The sequence below is a fragment of the Pteropus medius genome, unplaced genomic scaffold, assembly GCF_902729225.1.
Source record: "Pteropus medius unplaced genomic scaffold, Ma_sr-lr_union100, whole genome shotgun sequence".
In the NCBI taxonomy this organism is placed as follows: Eukaryota; Metazoa; Chordata; class Mammalia; order Chiroptera; family Pteropodidae; genus Pteropus; species Pteropus medius.
In genome coordinates, this window is record NW_024351546.1 from 1,958,468 (window position 1) to 1,975,798 (window position 17,331).

Here is a 17,331-nt window from a genome sequence, read left to right on the forward strand (position 1 = left end):
GGCTAGAGGCATCACTCTGCCTGACTTCGAATTATACTACAAAGCAACGGTCATCAAAAAGGCATGGTATTGGCAGAAAAACAGACACACGGACCACTGGAACAGAATTGAGAGTCCAGAAGTAAACTCATATTTATATGGGCAAACACTTTTCGACAAAAAAGCCAAAAACATACAGTGGAGAAAGGAAAGCCTCTTCAACAAATGGTGCTGGGAAAACTGGAAAGCCACCTGCAAAAGAATGAAACTAGACTGTTTTCTCTCACCACACACCAAAATTAACTCAAAATGGATTAAAGACCTGAATATAAGACTTGAAACAATAAAATGCGTAGAAGAAAACATAGATACGAAACTCAAGAATCTTGGACTTAAACAGGATTTCATGAATTTGATCTCAAAAGCAAAAATAAATGAATGGAATTACATCAAATTAAAAAGCTTCTGTTCAGCAAAAGAAACTGTCAACAAGGTAAAGAGAGAACCATCCGAATGGGAAAATATATTTGCAAGCAACACCTCTGATAAGGGCCTAATGTCCAAAATATACAAAGAACTCATACGACTCAATAACAACAACAACAAAAAAATCCACAAATGATCCAATCAAAAAATGGGCAGAAGACCTGAACAGACACTTCTCCCTAGAGGACATACAAATAGCCAACAAATATATGAAAAGATGCTCAACATCACTGGCTATTAGGGAAATGCAAATCAAAAGCACAATGAAATGCCATCTCACACCTGTTAGAATAGCTATAATCAACACGACAAGTAATAACAAATGTTGGAGAGGATGTAGAGAAAAGGGAACCCTCATACACTGCTGGTGGGACTGCAAATTGGTACAGCCACTATGAAAAACAGTATGGAGTTTCCTCAAAAAAACTAAGAATTGATCAACCATATGATCCAGCAATCCCTCTACTGGGTATTTACCCCAAAGACTTGAAAACCCATATCCAAAATAATGCTGCTATGAACATTGCACAACAATGTTCATAGCAGCATTATTCATAGTGGCCAGGACATGGAAGCAACTGAAGTGTCCTACGATAGATGATTAGCTAAAGAAGCTGTGGTACATGTATATAATAGAATATCCCTCAGCCATAAGAAGAGATGAAATACTGCCATTTGCAACAACATGGATGGACCTCGAGGTAGTCATTCTAAGTGAAATAAGCCAGACAGAAAAAATTGAAAATCATATGATATCACTTATATGTGGGATATAAACCTAAAAGTGACAAATGAACAGGACAAACAAACAGAGACTCATGGACATGGACCAGTGATTACCAGAGGGTAGGGGAGTAGGGGAGGAGTGGGGAGGTAGACAGGGTAAGGGATTCCAATATAGGGGAGTACTGGGGCGGGGTGAAGGAGATCAAATATATGATAGCTGAAGGAAACTGGACTTTGGGTGGTAAACACACAATAGAATTGTATTAACCAATGTTACTCCAATAAACTTAATTTAAAAAATAAATAATAAAATAGGGACAAATACAAGAGACTTATCTCCTCTTAAGTTTTCTAAGTTAGATTTGACAATTGAAACAAAAATTATAACACTATCTAATGTGCTTCTCAATATATATAGAGGAAATATTTAAGACATTATGTTAGAAATAGAGTACAAGAACATCAAGATACTTAAGTTTCTATCCTTGACTCCAACAGATAAAATGTCAACATCAGTAAACTGTGATAAGTTATCTTTGTATAATATAGTGCCTAGAATATAAATAAAATAATCTATATGAAGAGACCACTGAAACACCCTATTATGAGTCAAATGGAATTTTTGAAACGTTCAAGTAACCCACAGGAAGGCAGGAAAAAGAAAATAGAGAAATTGAAAAGCGTGGAAACAAACAAAAGACAAAAAATTAAATGGCAGACGTAAACCCTAATATATCAATAATGATATTAAATGTTAATAGTCTAATTACAGTGGTCTCCAATGTTTTCGGCACCAGGGACCAGGGCTCCTATGAAAATCTAATGTCTGATGATCTGAGATGGAGCTGAGGCGGCAATGCTAGCATTGGAGAGTGGCCACAAATACAGGTGAAGTTTCTTTTGCCCTCCACTCACCTCCTGCTGTGCAGCCCGGTTTCTAACAGGCCATGGACAGTAATGGTCTATGGCTGGGGGATTGGAGACCCCTGGTCTAATATACCAATTAAAAGACAGAGATTGGCAGAGTGACCCTTCCAAAAAAACAAGTATATGCTGTCTATAAGAAATTTACTTCAAATGTAATGAAATAGATAGATTGAAAGTAAAAAGATGGGAAAAGATAGAACAATGCCAAATGTCAATGAGGGTGTGCAGCAATAGGAACTCTCAGGTTGCTGATGGGAATGTAGAACAATACAGCCACTTTAGACAACAGTTTGGCAGTTTCTTTAAAAATTAAATATACGTTTAACATACAACACAGCAATCATACTCCTGGGCATTTATCCCGGAGAAATGTCATCTTATGGCCACACAAAAACCTGTACATAATTCTTTATAGAAGCTTTATTTATACTAGCCAAAAACTGGAAACAACCCAAATGTCTTACTATAGATGAATGTTTAAGCAAACTGCAGCACACCCATACCAGTAATAAAAAGGAACAAACTATTGATACATGCAACAACTTGCATAGATTTCAACAGCATTATGTTGGGTGAAAAAAAGCTATGCTCAAAAAAGTTGCAGCTCTTTGAGGAAGACGGGGAAGCAGCTTCAGTTGAGCTTCATTCTGCTCGCTCTTGCTCCTGACTCACCACCGTTTGCTCTCGTGGAGCAATAAGTCGGTCAGGAAGCCACGCTGCAGTCTTGGCTTTTAAAGATACTGGAAAGACACCCATGGAACCAGAGGTGGTGAATTAGAATTACTCTGACCAGCCACAACGTAAAATCTTTGGAGAAAGTGTGTGCTGACTTGATCAGAGGTGCAAAGGACAAAAATCTCAAAGTGAAAGGACGAGTTTGGATGCCTACCCAAACTCTGAGAATCACTACAAGAAAAACTCCCTGTGGAAAAGGTTCTAAGGCTTGGGATAGTTTTCATTGACTTGCACAATCCTTCTGAGATTGTTAAGCAGATTGAGCCAGAAGTCGAGGTTGAAGTCGCCATTGCAGATGCTTAAATCAGCCTTTTTAATAAATTGACTATCAGTTGTTAAAAAAAAAAAAAGGTTACATACTATTTGATTCCATTTAAATAAAATTCTTGAAATGACAAAAGTATAGAGATGGAGAGCGGGTTATTGGTTGCCGAAAATTAGAAATGATGGAGGGAGCGGTGTTTATGACTATAAAGGGCAGCACAAGGAGAAGTTTTATGAGGAGGGATAGTTTTGTATCTTGATCACGGTGATGGTTACACAAATCTGACACATAACAATGTTAATTTCTCCTTTCAATATTATACTATAGTCGCTTAAGATGTTGCCTTTGGTAAAACTAGATATAGTGTTCACAGGACCTCTTTATATTATCATTGCAACTTCCTATAAATCTACATTTATTTCAAAATAAAAAATTAAGAAATGAAGGTTAGAATGCAAAATTAATTTCTTTATTTTGATTGCATTCATATGTGTTCATAAGAATAATAATTAGGGGAGTCCAAAGATCTGTATTTAGGTTTTTTAAAAAGTTAACAGTAAAAATGCTATTTTTGTTATTTTGTCAATCCATCTAACAAATCATTATTAAATTGGGAAAAAATTGGTTCCATTTGATATAAATGTATATGAAAGCATGTGTGTATTCATTCATTCCATACAAAATTTTTGAGTGCCAAAAAAATCCATTGAGCATCTTCAGCAATTTTCAGCAGTTTCCTGACCTGGGACACAACACTCAGAAGAACAAGATAAGGAGGCTTCTGTGTGCAGGTTCCCATATCCAAAGCCAGAGGTTTTGCAAGATCTCTTCAAGTCCAGATTGAATCTATGAAGCAAGTTGCAACCCCTAGATGCCACCCTCTCCAGGCTAGGGGCTTCAGCCAGAGCTGTGGCCCTTGCCAGCGAACACTACAGCAATGGCTCCAGGCAGGGAGGCACCTGGACTCCTTTCCCAGGGACTGGGAGACTGTGTTCTCTTGCCACAATCCTTTCTTCCTAAAATATTCCCTGGACCCCTGCTATATGCCAGGTGCTAGGGACACGGCAGCAAACAAGATAGACAGTCCCTCTGGAACCATGGGCACGATGCTGAGCTGCTCTCTCTGCCTCAGTGTCCTCAAGTGTTAAGTAGAAATAATAGTTGCTGTTACATCATATGGTTGCTCCGAGGGTAACTGAGTTAAAATTCATCAGGAGCTTAGAAGATAGTAAGTGCTAAATAAAACTGCTTTCATTGTTATTATTTATTAATAATTTATTTTCATTTTATTAATAATTTGTTAAATAAGATCATCTTAGGGAGAAGCACTACATGTAAAACAAAGCAGGGGCAGGGTACAGGGTGGCCAGGAGGGGAGTTGTCTTAGAAGGGCCACAACAGGTTTTGTCAAAGCCGTGGCATCTGAGTGATGCCCTGATGGTGGAGCAAGCTCCATGGAGACCTGGAAGAAGCATCCACCAGGCAAAAAGAAGAGGTATACAAAGGCCCTGAGGAAGAATCCATCTGGCCTGTTGGCCACTATGGCTGGAGCCTGGGGAAGGAGTGTGTCAGGGAAGAGGCTAGAGTCCCCAGAAGAGGCCAGATCTTGGCACTGAGGACCCCCAGGAAGGGCTGGGAGCTGTTCCCTCTCCTGCCTTCCAGGATTGCCAATCCTTTATCCCAATGCTGCAGGTGAATGCCCTTGGTTTCTAGCTTTCAGGGAAGGAAGCCACATCCCTGAAGGAGCAGATCTGAGTGTACTCCCGCTGGCTCAGGGAACTGCTTACCCTGCTCAGGATGGGTCTGCCCTCACCTGAGTGTGCTCAGGGTCAGGCCTCAATCTATAGAACTGAGCCCTACCAGATGCGTACCCGGCATTCACAACATCTTGTTCTCACACCCCAACTAGCTGAGCCCCACTTGAGTCTCCCGGGTAGGTGTGGGACAGTGTGGGAGCAGCAAGTGCATCTGTGAGCACCTGCCCTTGCCAGCCCCAGGATGAAGGCAGGGATGGAGGGGAAAGAGGGAGAGCTCTGTCCAGGGACAAGTTTAAGCTGGAGGAGGCAGTCCTATGGTGGGCCTGAGGCCAGGAACAAGGCTCTGTTCTGAGCAGGTCTGGAGACCTTCTCCCTCCAAGCACAGCTCTTCCCTCACAGAAATACATTCTTTGTCTTCCAAGGCACCAGGCTGACTGGAGTCCCTCGGTTGCTAGGTGATGGGAACTAGGAGGAGGGAGAATGGGGAGCAGGCAGGGTCTGGTGGGCCCTGTAGTGGGGAACCCTGACTATGCAGACACTCATGGAGCCCACAAATCCCCTACACACAGCCTTGCAGGCACTTGGGGATATACCCATACCCACGGCAAACACATGGCAGATCTCACAGACACACACCTCAGACTCACCCAGTGAGATCACACCTACATCTATCAAACCATCCCATAACAATCACATGTTCATACACAAATACACACACCCCTGCACGGATTCACACACACACAAAACTCACACAACAGGCAGGTCCGATTCACACAAACACACCACAGGTGCACTCCAGACACCACCCACTTTTGGTCACATGCGAGCACTCCTGATGGAGGAAACAGGCCTGACCATGCTACCTTGGCCAGAACTGGAGACACAAAAGAGACTCCACCCCCACCCCAGGGAAGGGAAAACTGGGACACCCAAGAAAAATTATTTCCAGCCCTATCCACACTACCACACCTTCCCTATTTACCTGCCACCCCAACCTAGCCCACCCTCAGATCTCTGATGTCATCTCCAACTGCAGGGGCCACATTCAGCCTGGATCCAGGCCCTTTCCTCACTGTTGCATCTCTCACAAGGGAGACCCTGGCCCAGCCAGGCCCTCACTATGCTCCATCCTTTCATTTACACATACCTTAGAGCAATATTCACTGGTGCTTGAGGACACTGCTGTGAGGAAAACAGCTTGCCCTGCCCTTGGGGCATTTACAGTTTAATGGAAAATGAACACATCAAGCTTATAACAGGAGGCTATGACCTAGTTTGAGGAGATGACATTTGAACAGGGGGTGGCTTTGCCAGAGGTGGTAAGATTCCAAGTGTGTGCAAAGGTCCTGAGGACAAAATAGACGTGGGGGCTAGAGGGACGGAGCCGAGGCCGGGGTGGTGGTGCACAGCTAGTGTGTGAGGGGAGAGTGTCAGGGCTAACGTGGGGGAGGCCAGCAGGCCAGCTCATGCCTGGTCAGGATCTCGCCTTCATTTTAAATACAGTAGGAGCTGTGGAAGAATCCAGGCAGGCAAGTGGGGTGGGTTCTAGTTGGCGATATTGAGGGGGACAGAGTGGGGATAGAGAGAGGGAGCAGAAGTGAGTTCCCTGGGAGTGGAGAATTACTTGCCTGGGGGTGGTTGGGTGGGGGAAGGGGAAGCAGGGCTCCTGGGACTGGCCTTCCAGCTCAACAGCTGGGTAGATGGGAGCCACTCCCTGACACTGAAACATTGAAGGGGCTGTAGCATGTGGCCAGGCTGACCTTGGACTCCTTCTTGTCCCTACCTGTATGTACCACACCTATCTTCACCAGAACAACCACCTTCTGTGTTCCTGGCAAATTCAAACTCTTTCTCCATTTCTTCGGATCAAGCCCCATACCAAGCAGCATAAGCACAGAGACCAGGGGCTTACTCTCCCAGGACTCAGGTGGACAACTCACACCCACTAACTGGCACTCTGGTCAGTGCCATGTCCTAACAGAGGGTGGTGGCTGTGAGACCAGAGTTGGGGAAAGCGTGATGCAGCCTGGGGAGTCAAGCAAGTCTTCCTGGGGAGCAGAGGATTACATAGAGGCTCAATGACACATTAGCTGGGTTAAGGATGTGGTCTTCCAGCCCAGGGATCCCCCAAATGGAACGCCAACCTTCCATGTAGGCCAAGCCATGGTGAATATGTTATAGAAATATGCTAGAACTTCTATGCATACCCACAGGGTGTGAGAAGAAAATGTTAGAACTTTTTTATTTTGTATTTATGTTTTTCAAAAGACAAACAAACAAACAAAAACAAAGAAAGAAATCAGCTTATTAGTACATCCTATAAAGGCGACATGCCACTCTTGGCCCTTCAAGGCCTGAGTGTTGGGACAGCCACATAACCTCACAGGGGAGGGGAGAGGAGGCCTAAAATACAGAGGGCACACTCACACAGGTTCATTCTCTTTCAGCTCATTGACAGGGTAAGTGGATTTGAGGATTATAGTCTCTGGTTTTAATTAAACTAACCTTAACAGAATGACCAAGTGGCTTATGAAGTTTCCTGTGAAGGAAATATGGGGCGAAAATAATGCAAGCATGAGCTTAGAACAAAAAAATTGTAACACTGGCACTTTCACTTCTGGAAAGAGCTGCTCACCGAGCACATTACTAGGTAAATACGGGGTCTACCTAATCAGCTCTGATGAGAAGTGGGACACAAAAATTATGAATTCATGGAGAAGTCTATTTGAAACGTGGGTTTACAGCTGTGACCATTAATGACCTAGAAGAGATCCTGGGGGAATAATAGGTGAAAAAGCAGGTGGCAAGAAAGAGTGTGTTTTATATCCCATGTGTGATATAAACAGAATAATGAGAATAATATATGATAACATATGCATAAAACCTGGAGGGATGTACACAAAACCAGGCTTCTCTTTGTGGGGGAGGGCTGTTGCTATCGGCACCATAAGTCTCCGCTGATTTGAATTATTCCAATGAGCATGTATGACAATTCTAATGAGAAACACAATAAAGAATTTTTAGCATCTGGTATTTATTAACATTTCGTTTTGAAATAATCCTAGATTTACCAAAGAGTTGCAGACTTTCCAAATACCTTCTTCACAACTTCTCCTGTTAACATATCACATAACCATGGCATGTTTGTTGAGACTGAGAAATAGGTTTCTTCATCACTCGTAACTAAGGTTCTGATTTCCCAGTCTTCTCACTAAAGTCCAGTACAGGCTTCCACCTTGCATTTAGTCTTCTTGTCTCCTCAGTTCCCTCCGGTCTAAAACCCCTCTTCTGTCTTTTCTTGTCTCTCATGACCTTGATGTTTTTGAAGAACACCGCCCAGTTTTTTTTTGCAAGATGTCCCTCAAACTGTGTTTGTCTGTCATTTTCTTATAGTTACACTGGAGTTGTAGGTTTGGAGGGAGAAAACCACAGAGGTGGGTACCCTCTGATTACACCATATCAAGGGTGCCTGATACCCATATGATTTAGCACTGGTTGAGGTGGTATCTGCCAGAATCCTCCACTGTCAAGTTTTAGTGGGTTTTCTAGGAGAGTAAGGTTTCACAGGAGTAGTGGGATATGAAGGAAATACAAAGGTAGGGTGGGCCAGGTCACAGACAACCCTGACTGTGGGCTCAGACCTTCAATTAGGGGCAAAGATGGGGGAAGGGGCGGGTTCTGAGGAGCACTAGGCAGAGCACATAGCAAGGTCGGCTATGAGGTGTTAACGTTGCAATGGTATCTATGTGCAGAGAGGGCGGGGGCAAAGGGCCAAGGGAAGAAGCAAGGTGCAGCTGGGAGGCCAGAGTGGTGATGTCCAGGTGATGGGGCAGGAATAAAAGAGAAGAGGAGGAAAATTCAAGAGCAAGGGTGGAGGTAAGATGAAGAAGCCCCTGGGTGGTGCTTCTCTCACAGGGAGGGGCAGAAATCTTAGAAGCTGATCTCCTGGAGGACACCACTTGCCTTTCTGTCCAATCCCACCTCCTTGCAAAGGTAAAATTGTCTCCTGAGGACAGCGCATAACAGAGCACCTCATACCAGTGCCTGCAGGTGCATAGTGGGGTGGAGTCCAAGAAGCAGACACTCTTCAGACTCATGATGCAACATCAGTTCTTCCTGGGGTCTCTGGCCTGCCCACCTGCCCTAAAAATTTCAGACTTGCCAGTTCCCACAATCAAGTGAGATAATTTCCTAAAATAAACACTCTCTCTCTCTCTCTCTCTCTAGATATATATATCTATATATAAATATAGATATAGATATAGATATAGATATATGTATATATAGCTCTTTCTCTCCACACAAACACATACACACATACAAGCACATACACACACCCACACACATGCACAAACACACACACCATACACATAGACATGCACACACATACACATATACACATTCGCACACATATCCTGTTGCTTCTCTGGCAAACCCTGACTGATGCAGCCTCTCTGGGGAGGTACCCTTGGAGCAGGAAACTGAATGAAGGGAGTAGCGGGGAGCTATGCAGGTACATGGGGACAAGGGTTCTGGGCAAGGACAGCAAGGCAGCTGGGAGCTTGTTGTGTTCCAAGGAAGCCAGAGTGATGGGAAAGTGTGGGATGGGTCAGCAGGTCACAGTGGTATGGGGCCTGTCAGGGTGGCGCAGACTGCGCGGAACAGGGTTTGGGAGGGAAGTGATGCTTCCTCTGGCCGCTGAGTGGACAATGGACTGTTGGAGGCCTAGGGGAGGTAGGGAGGCCGTCACTGTTCTTCAGGTGAGAGGAATGGCCATTGGATTAGGGTGATGGTGGCAGAGATGATAGCATGGTGACTCTAGATGCATTTGGAGGTAGTTAAAAGGCCTGGCTGCTGGCTTAGCTGTCGGCTCTGAGGAGGACTCAAGAGGGACTAGCATGTAGTCAGGCCCAGAAAAGCTCCAGATGTTTCCAGGACTGTTTAAGCCTATCTTCCGCAGTGAGCTCCAAGAGGGCAGGGCATGAGATGCCTTCCAATCTGTGTTTCAGTGTGCCCATAGGGCTGGATAAATATCGCTAAATGAACAAGTGGACTGCCTCTGTCCTATGCCTGTGGCCACTAGTGACACCACAAGGGCTCCAGGCCAAGGTATGGCTGCCACTCCCTGGCCCAGGCAACTTGGAGCCCTGCTTGCAAGGACAGCTATGCTGGGCCCAAGAGCTCGGCTCTGCCTCAAGCAGCTCATGCAAGTTGAGGAGAGAAGCCACAAAATAATAAGTGAGCAGAGTATATAATTAAATGGTAAATTGTTTGTCTCTGATTTGCTGAGCTTCAGGAGTACGAACTGGGAATGTTGTACCAGGTTGGCATGGCTGGGGGAGGCAACATGTGCAGGAGGGGTGGCCATACAGGGGTCAGTTTTGGGTGGGGACAAGGCATTAGCAGGGGTTGGGGCAGGAGCAGAAGGCAGTGTGGGGACGATGAGGAGAGAGACCCGTCACACCCTGCGGGGGCAGTGGAACAGGTAGGACAAGGTCACAATATTACTTTGGGTGAGCACTGTATGACCTCAGTGGGCCTCAGTGGCCTCATCTACGAAATGAATTGCTGCGGGTACCCAACAGGACAGTCTAATATACAGATTCCAGCACAAGCCTAGCACACCAGGGATGTCCAGACCGACAGACAGAGAAATAGGCAGGCAACCACAGAGACAGAGGAACACACAAGCAGAGAAACAGGAGAACAGTCAGGTGATCAGACAGATGGTGAGAAACAGGCAGACAGACAAGCAAGAGACATTCAAATAGACAAACGGCTGGATTTGTGACTTCCAGCTCCTGGCCCTTCAGGAATCCTGTCCAGAGCAGGTCCTATGCACCATTGTCCTGCTCTAAGAGGCGGGAAGTCTGGGGCTGCCAGGTGGCCCAGGGCCTAGCATAGACCCAAGGAATGCTGTGTGGCAAAATATCCTCAACGAAACCTTCAAAAGCTGGGAGTTTTGGGAAAGCACCACAGCACTGGCCACAGGCCTCAGGGAGGCAGGGTCGAGAGGCCAAGTCTTTAAAAGGGGCTCAAGCAAAGGAAGTCAGAGCTGGAGCAGAGGTAAGCCTGGGCAGAAAGGAAGACGAGGAGGCAGGACTGTGAGGATCACTCACGCCCCAGTTGGGCAGTCAGGCCAGATACTGGAATAGGAGCAGCCTGTCCCTAGTTCCACAAGGCAGCCCAGCTGCAGCAGTAGGTTCTCTCTTGGCAGCACTGTGTTTGCAGCATGGCTTAGCATCCAAAGCCTGTTAAATAAATATTGTGACAGGCATGCTCCATGCACTCGGGGACAGCAGCAGCTCTCAGCTGTCACCAAGGGCAGCCCATAATGGTGGCTCTGTGGGTACGGCAGAGCCTCTAATTCCAACGCAGAGGCAAAGTGCTCTGCCTAAACAAACACAGGTTTTGGCCAGAGCCAAATGAGACCCATTGCACACCACACACTAGTGAAGAGGCATGGGCCTAGGCCACGGCTGCTCTGCAGTTGGCTTCACACACAGCAGGAAGGAGGCAGCACTCACTGTCCCTCCTGCCCCACCCGGCATCTATTTATCCATCCAACAAATATCTATTGAGCACCTATTGTGTGCTAGGCACCATCCTGGGGACTAGGATATAATGGGATACAAAGTCACCAAAAGCCCTGCCTTCCTGGAACTTACATCCTAATGTGGAGGCTGAATGATAGATAAAAATGTAATATCCGAGGGCAATAAAGAGCTAAAAATAAAAAGCACACATAACATAAAGCATGATAGAGCATGACAGAGGAGGGTCAGAGAAGGTATCTTTGAGACTTTTGGGCAGGGATCCGAAGGAAGTGAAGGAGCCGACTGGGGGTCCAGAAGGACAGCATCTGAGCACTGGGAATAGCAAATGCAAAGGCCCTGGGGCAAAGCTTGGCATGTCCTGGAACCAGCAAGGAGATAAGTGTGTCTGGAGTAAAGGACTGAGGAGAGAGGCAGGCCAAGAAGCCTAAGCAATACCGGGAACAGATTGCGTGGGCTTCTGTGGAAGGTGGGAACATGGAGGGACCGGATCTGACTTCAGTCTTTCAGGGTCCCTCTGGCTGCTGGGAGGCAAGAGGGTGAGGCTGTTGCAACAACTCAGGAGAGAAGGAGTAGGGCAGCTCAGACAGGGTGGTAACAGTGGGGATAGGGAGAGAGGTCAATTCTCTGAGTGTATTTTGGAGGTAGAGATGGCTAGATTTCTTTACAGAACAGATGTAAGGGTGAGAGGAGGAGAGGAGGCAAGGAGGGTGCTGGGGAAACTCCACTGGGTCATAGGCTTCTCGGACAGTGCTGAATTTCCTCATACATTCATTTTTCTTTTCAGCAGGGAGAGAGTAAGGAGAAAAATAAAGATGTTCTCTGCAGCATTGATTAAAAGAGTAAAATTGGACACAAACTACAGGCCTTAACAATAAGGTAATAAGTAAATTGTAGCTCAGCCACACAATAAAAGACTAAGCCACTCTGGAGTTCATATCTTTGGAGAGTTTCCAATCCATCAGTCCCTCTTTCTCCAGCCATGAGCAGAACCCTAGTGGCACTGAGACAACACAGCCACGGCCCAGTCCCGAGTGAGCTATAGTGGCCCCTGATGGGCCTGTAGTGTGGAGGCTGGCTTGTTGATAGCAGTGATAGTGAACCCAGTTCTGAAGGACAAGGGAGACATAGCTGGGACAGAGGGATGCATCCCACCTTCCCAGCCACCCCCACCTGCAAAGATCAGCAGGGAAGTGGGAGCAGAGAGTCTTCTGGGAAGTGCAAGAGGAAAGGGCATCTGGGCAAGAGGCTGTAGAACCTGAGAGACCTTGCCCAGCTGCCTGAGGAGGTAGACTTTGTCCTGAGGCCACCTGGCAGCCATTAAAGGACTAGACACTGCCCTGGTAGCCATGTGGAAGGAGATTGGTAGGACTGGGGTCATGGGGAAGAAGGGCATTGGCCTGAGCTAGGGCAGGAGGAAGGCTCAACCTGTCACTCCTCAAGAGGACAGAGATCCCTGTGCCCTGCCACCAAGATCCCCACCAGACTCCCACCCTGCCCTTGCCTGCTGAGCCTGTCCCTGCCCCTCTGTTCGCTCAGCCCAAGTTCCAGCCACATTATGACTATGGGGAAGTCCCCTACCCTCTCTGAGACCCCAGGGAAGGGCTGGACCCATGATCTTGGACCAGCCAGTGCTAAATCCATGCTTCTCTTTGCACAGCCCAGCAACACTTGGCCAAGAGGGGACTCCAGCCCTCATGAACAGAGAGCTGCATCCACCTTGGTGGTGCCTCTGAACGCCCGATTTCAGCATCTTTAAGCAAAGCTTCCAGATGGACTTTGGCTACTGGAGAGAGCTGAACGGCTGCTGGGCTAACCTTGCCGACTGCTGCTATGGCACTCAGGGACTTCCCACTAATTGGATCCCGAAGGAAGAAGAACAGCTTACATCCTCAGCCGACCCATCCATCCTTCCATGCATTCATTCATCCATTCATTGAGAACCTCCAACGTGGGTGAGGGCACTGAGCTTGGCTCTGGAGATGCTGGGGTGAACAAGATAAAGTATTCACAAACAGAGCTCACATACCACTGGGGAGGCCCACAATATGTGCACAGGGAGAGATCAGATGCAGTATGTGGCAGGAAGAGTTCAACAGGACGGAGTGATACAGTGTTGGATTGGAGAGTTGCTTCTCCAAGGAGGTGACATTTAACCTGAAATTGGAATGGCCAGTTGGAGCCAGTGTTAGGGGAGAGGGCTCCAAACAAAAGGGACAGCAGGTGCAAAGGCCAAGAGACCATCTTGAACATGGGAGCTGCTTAAGGACTAGCAAGGAGGCCTTGTGACTGAGCCAAGTAGGCATGAGAGGGAGTGGAGTGAGTCAAGGTCAGAGATGTCAGCAGGTGTCCCTTGGGTAGGCCCTTGTCACCACCTAGGAAGAAGACGGGTTTTAAGTGGCATGCCCTGGGAGTCCTATGGGGTGAGAGATGGCAGAGACAGCCCGAGATTGCTGTGAACCACTCCCTCTTCATGGTGTGGACTGATGATGCCATTCACTAGTCGATCACTCCAGGCCCCTTTACATCTACTCACGCTCATTATCTCCCACTAAAAGGTGGTGTGGTGCCCATTTTATGGATCAGAAAACTGAGGCTCAAACAGTTAAAGTTATTGAACCAAAGTGATAACAACCAGAACTTGATGTTAGCAGGAACTTAGCTGGATCCAGCCCATAGAGATATTTTGTTTTCCCTGAATAGTTTTTAAAATTTAAATCAGTTGCCAACATTTAAAAATTGGGAGGCTTCACATAAAAGATTTTTTGGCCTTCAAGTGTCTCTTGAATAATCAGTCACTAATCCCCTTACATGAGGTCCACTGTGGCTGCCCCTTCAAGGGAGATACTCTGGGTGATGTAACTCGCAGTTACATCACCCTTGGCCTTGCCCCTCATTTGTGTCCCACCCCATCCCCATGGCCCTTCAGTATCTGTGATTGCCACCCTAGGCTGCCCTTGGTTGGGCCCACTGGTTGCTGAAAGCCCCCTCCCTTTTTCAGCTGAGCTGGGGCACATGCACAGGGGATTCTCTGAGGGAACACAACAATCCCCCATCTCATCCTCCAATTCCACAACTATCTCCTCACTTTCCTGCCCTCCCTTTCCTGCACCAGGACCCAAGACACTCAGCTCCAGCTTTCAAGATATAGATTCAGAAGACTTCCAGCCAGAGACCATGGATGGGACCAAGGGGAAACTGAGGCCCAGTAGGGCTCAGTGTCACTCAGCCAGTCATTTCCAGGAATCCTTCTGGAGATACACTGTAAAGAAGTGCATTCTTCTTAGAACCCTTGGCTCAGAGCCCTAGCCCTGCCTCTATTTAAGTAGGAAATGTGGACAACAGGCCTCAGTTTCCCCATTTGTTCACTGAGGGGTTCACTGTGATGCTCTCTGAGGCGTCTCCTATCTCATGTCTTAAGAGAGAAGCAGTTTGTCTCTCTGGATTCAAACTCAGCTACCTCTGCTTCTACTGTGTAAATCTGGCAGGTGGCTTAACCTGAGGCTTGATGTCTTCATCATAAAATGGAAATGAAATCCATGAGGTTATTACGAAATTCCATCAGATGATCCAAGGAAAGTACTCAGCACATAGTAAATGCTCAGTAAATGTAAGCAAGTCTGGAAGTTGTGTGCTGACCCCTGTCTTTCTCCCCAAGGACTAAGGCCAAGGTCATGACCAACAGGCCATTGTCCCAGGCCAGATATGGAGACCAGCTGCTAGAGAAGGCCAGGTTTCAGGCCACCTGATCAGGGATCTATTTGCCTGAGTCCCAGAATGAGGTCTCTCTTCACTTCTGTCACTGAGTCTCTGCCATGTACCTGGCACCTCTGTCAGCATTGGGGAGAAGTTCAGTGGAGACCAAGACTGGCAGGACACTAGCCCTGATGTTCTGAAGGGGCAGGGATAAAACAGGGAAGGCCCAGCGAGGCGAGGGGGGGGGGAGGCGGGGGAGTGGAACATAAACAGCCAGATAGGACTTGGAGCTGCTCCAGACCCCGCGGTCAGGGACTAGCATTCTGAGGAAGGCACATTAGGATTGAGGGAGGGGACATCACCAAGGAACTGTAGGAACTGAAGGAACTGTAAGTGCATGGCCTAGAGGCATCACAACCTTGAGGCTTTGTTGGAACAGAAAGCAGGTCGTGGGTACACCCTCAAGAGGAGGTTGTCAGCCAGGCAGCAGGGCGTCCTTGCAAGCCTAGGAGCTAGGCGTTCGTTCTATTTTAAGGTGACATGAGCCCCCAGAGTGTTTGGAGTGAGCTCATTGGTGGACTTCCCTTTTACCATGAAGCCAGCGCAGGCCGACTCCTACCTTGAGAGTCTGGCTCCAAGCCCACAGCTCCAGACAAGAAAAGGAAGCAGGAGGAAGGACCTGGGAATTGGGGGATAGGGGAAGCGGACTGGTGGGTGGGGTACTGGACGGGGTGTGCCCGGGGCACCAGCCGGAGTCGGGGGAGGGGTGGAGTCGTAAGCTAGGCGGTGTTGGCGCAGCTCAAAGCAAGCGCTCCGCCACGTCCGGAGCCGGGCAGCAGAGCGTGCTGGGTTCACGGAGGATGCAACCTAGAGGACCCGCGGCAGCCGGGGCTCCCCCTCGTCACGGCGCCCCGCCGGCGGCGACCAAGAGCTCGGTGCCCGAGGCGGCACCGCCCTCTGCTGCCGGTGCCCAGCATCACGCCAGCTACTGCGCGAGGGAAGGGCCCGAAGACCCTGCAAACTCCTAAGGCCCAACGTGGGGGCGCAGGCCGCCGGGGACCTCGCAGACTGCCGAGAACAGAGAGCCAGAAGGAGACCAAGCTCAGCCTCGGCCCTGGCCTAACGTGTCCTGCGACTTTGGGCAGCTCCTCTTTGCTCTGGATCTTGCTTCACAGTGGGACACCGCCAAGGTCACCCAGAACATGTGGCGGGTAGTACCAGGGCGATCAGGCAGCGCTGCCCACCCAGGCTGGGAGGCTGCACGACTTTGAGCTTCAGTTTCCTCATCTGTAAAACAAGGGTCATCATGCTCGGACTGGCTTATTATCTTCACCTCCCAACCCACGAAAAATCTCAGCAGTAAGAATTCAGCAAGTGCTAAATTCTGCAATTTCTAGAGAATTTTATTTAAATATGTCTCTTTTTTGTTCATTTCCTTTTAGCTCTGCAATGAAACACAACTAACAGTGAACAACAGAGTCTGGTATGTAAAGATGATGATTTCTGAGAAGCAAGATCCTCCAAAAGCCAAGTTTTTAGCCGTATTTAAACATGTCCAAGGAACTATATTAATATGTAACATGCACTTAAAATAAAAGTCAAAAGATAAATGACAAACAGGGAAAAGTATTTGCAGCTCATATCACAAAAGTCTAATACACGGGTCAGCAAGCTTTTTCTGAAAAGGGCTACAAAGTAAATATTTTCAGCTTTGGGGCTGTAGGGTTTGTGTCACAACTACTCTGATGTAGTCTGCAAGCAACCACAGACAATGTGTGTGGCTGTGTTGTGTGCTGATAGAATTTTATTTACAAAAAATAAGTCAGCAGTCCTGAGTTAGCCCACGGGCCTTGGTTTAGTCTAATTTAGCCAATATATAAAGAGCTCCTAGAAATCAATAAGACAACCCCCCCAAAAATGAGCAGAGACTATGACTAGATGATTTTTATTAAAAAGAGAACTCAAAAGGCCCTAAACATATGAAAAATGCCCAATTTTACAACTGATAAGAGAAATGGAAATTAATGACATTGAGATATCATTTCTCCCCTGTAAGAATGGCACCTTTGTCGGGTGCTGACACACTGCATTGGAGACTCTATGGAAGACAGATCTGTTGCTGGTGGGAGTGCAAAGTGGACACCCTCTGGAGGGGAAGTCGTCTGAATTCGTCCCTCACGGCTACCCTCTGAGCCATCAACCCCAT

The 17,331-nt window shown here is 47.3% G+C and overlaps 1 pseudogene; it reads left to right on the forward strand.

The window, feature by feature from the left end:
- Positions 1-2,138: 2,138 nt before the first annotated feature.
- Positions 2,139-3,187, forward strand: LOC120587012 (40S ribosomal protein S20-like; annotated as a pseudogene).
- The last annotated feature ends 14,144 nt before the right edge of the window (positions 3,188-17,331 follow it).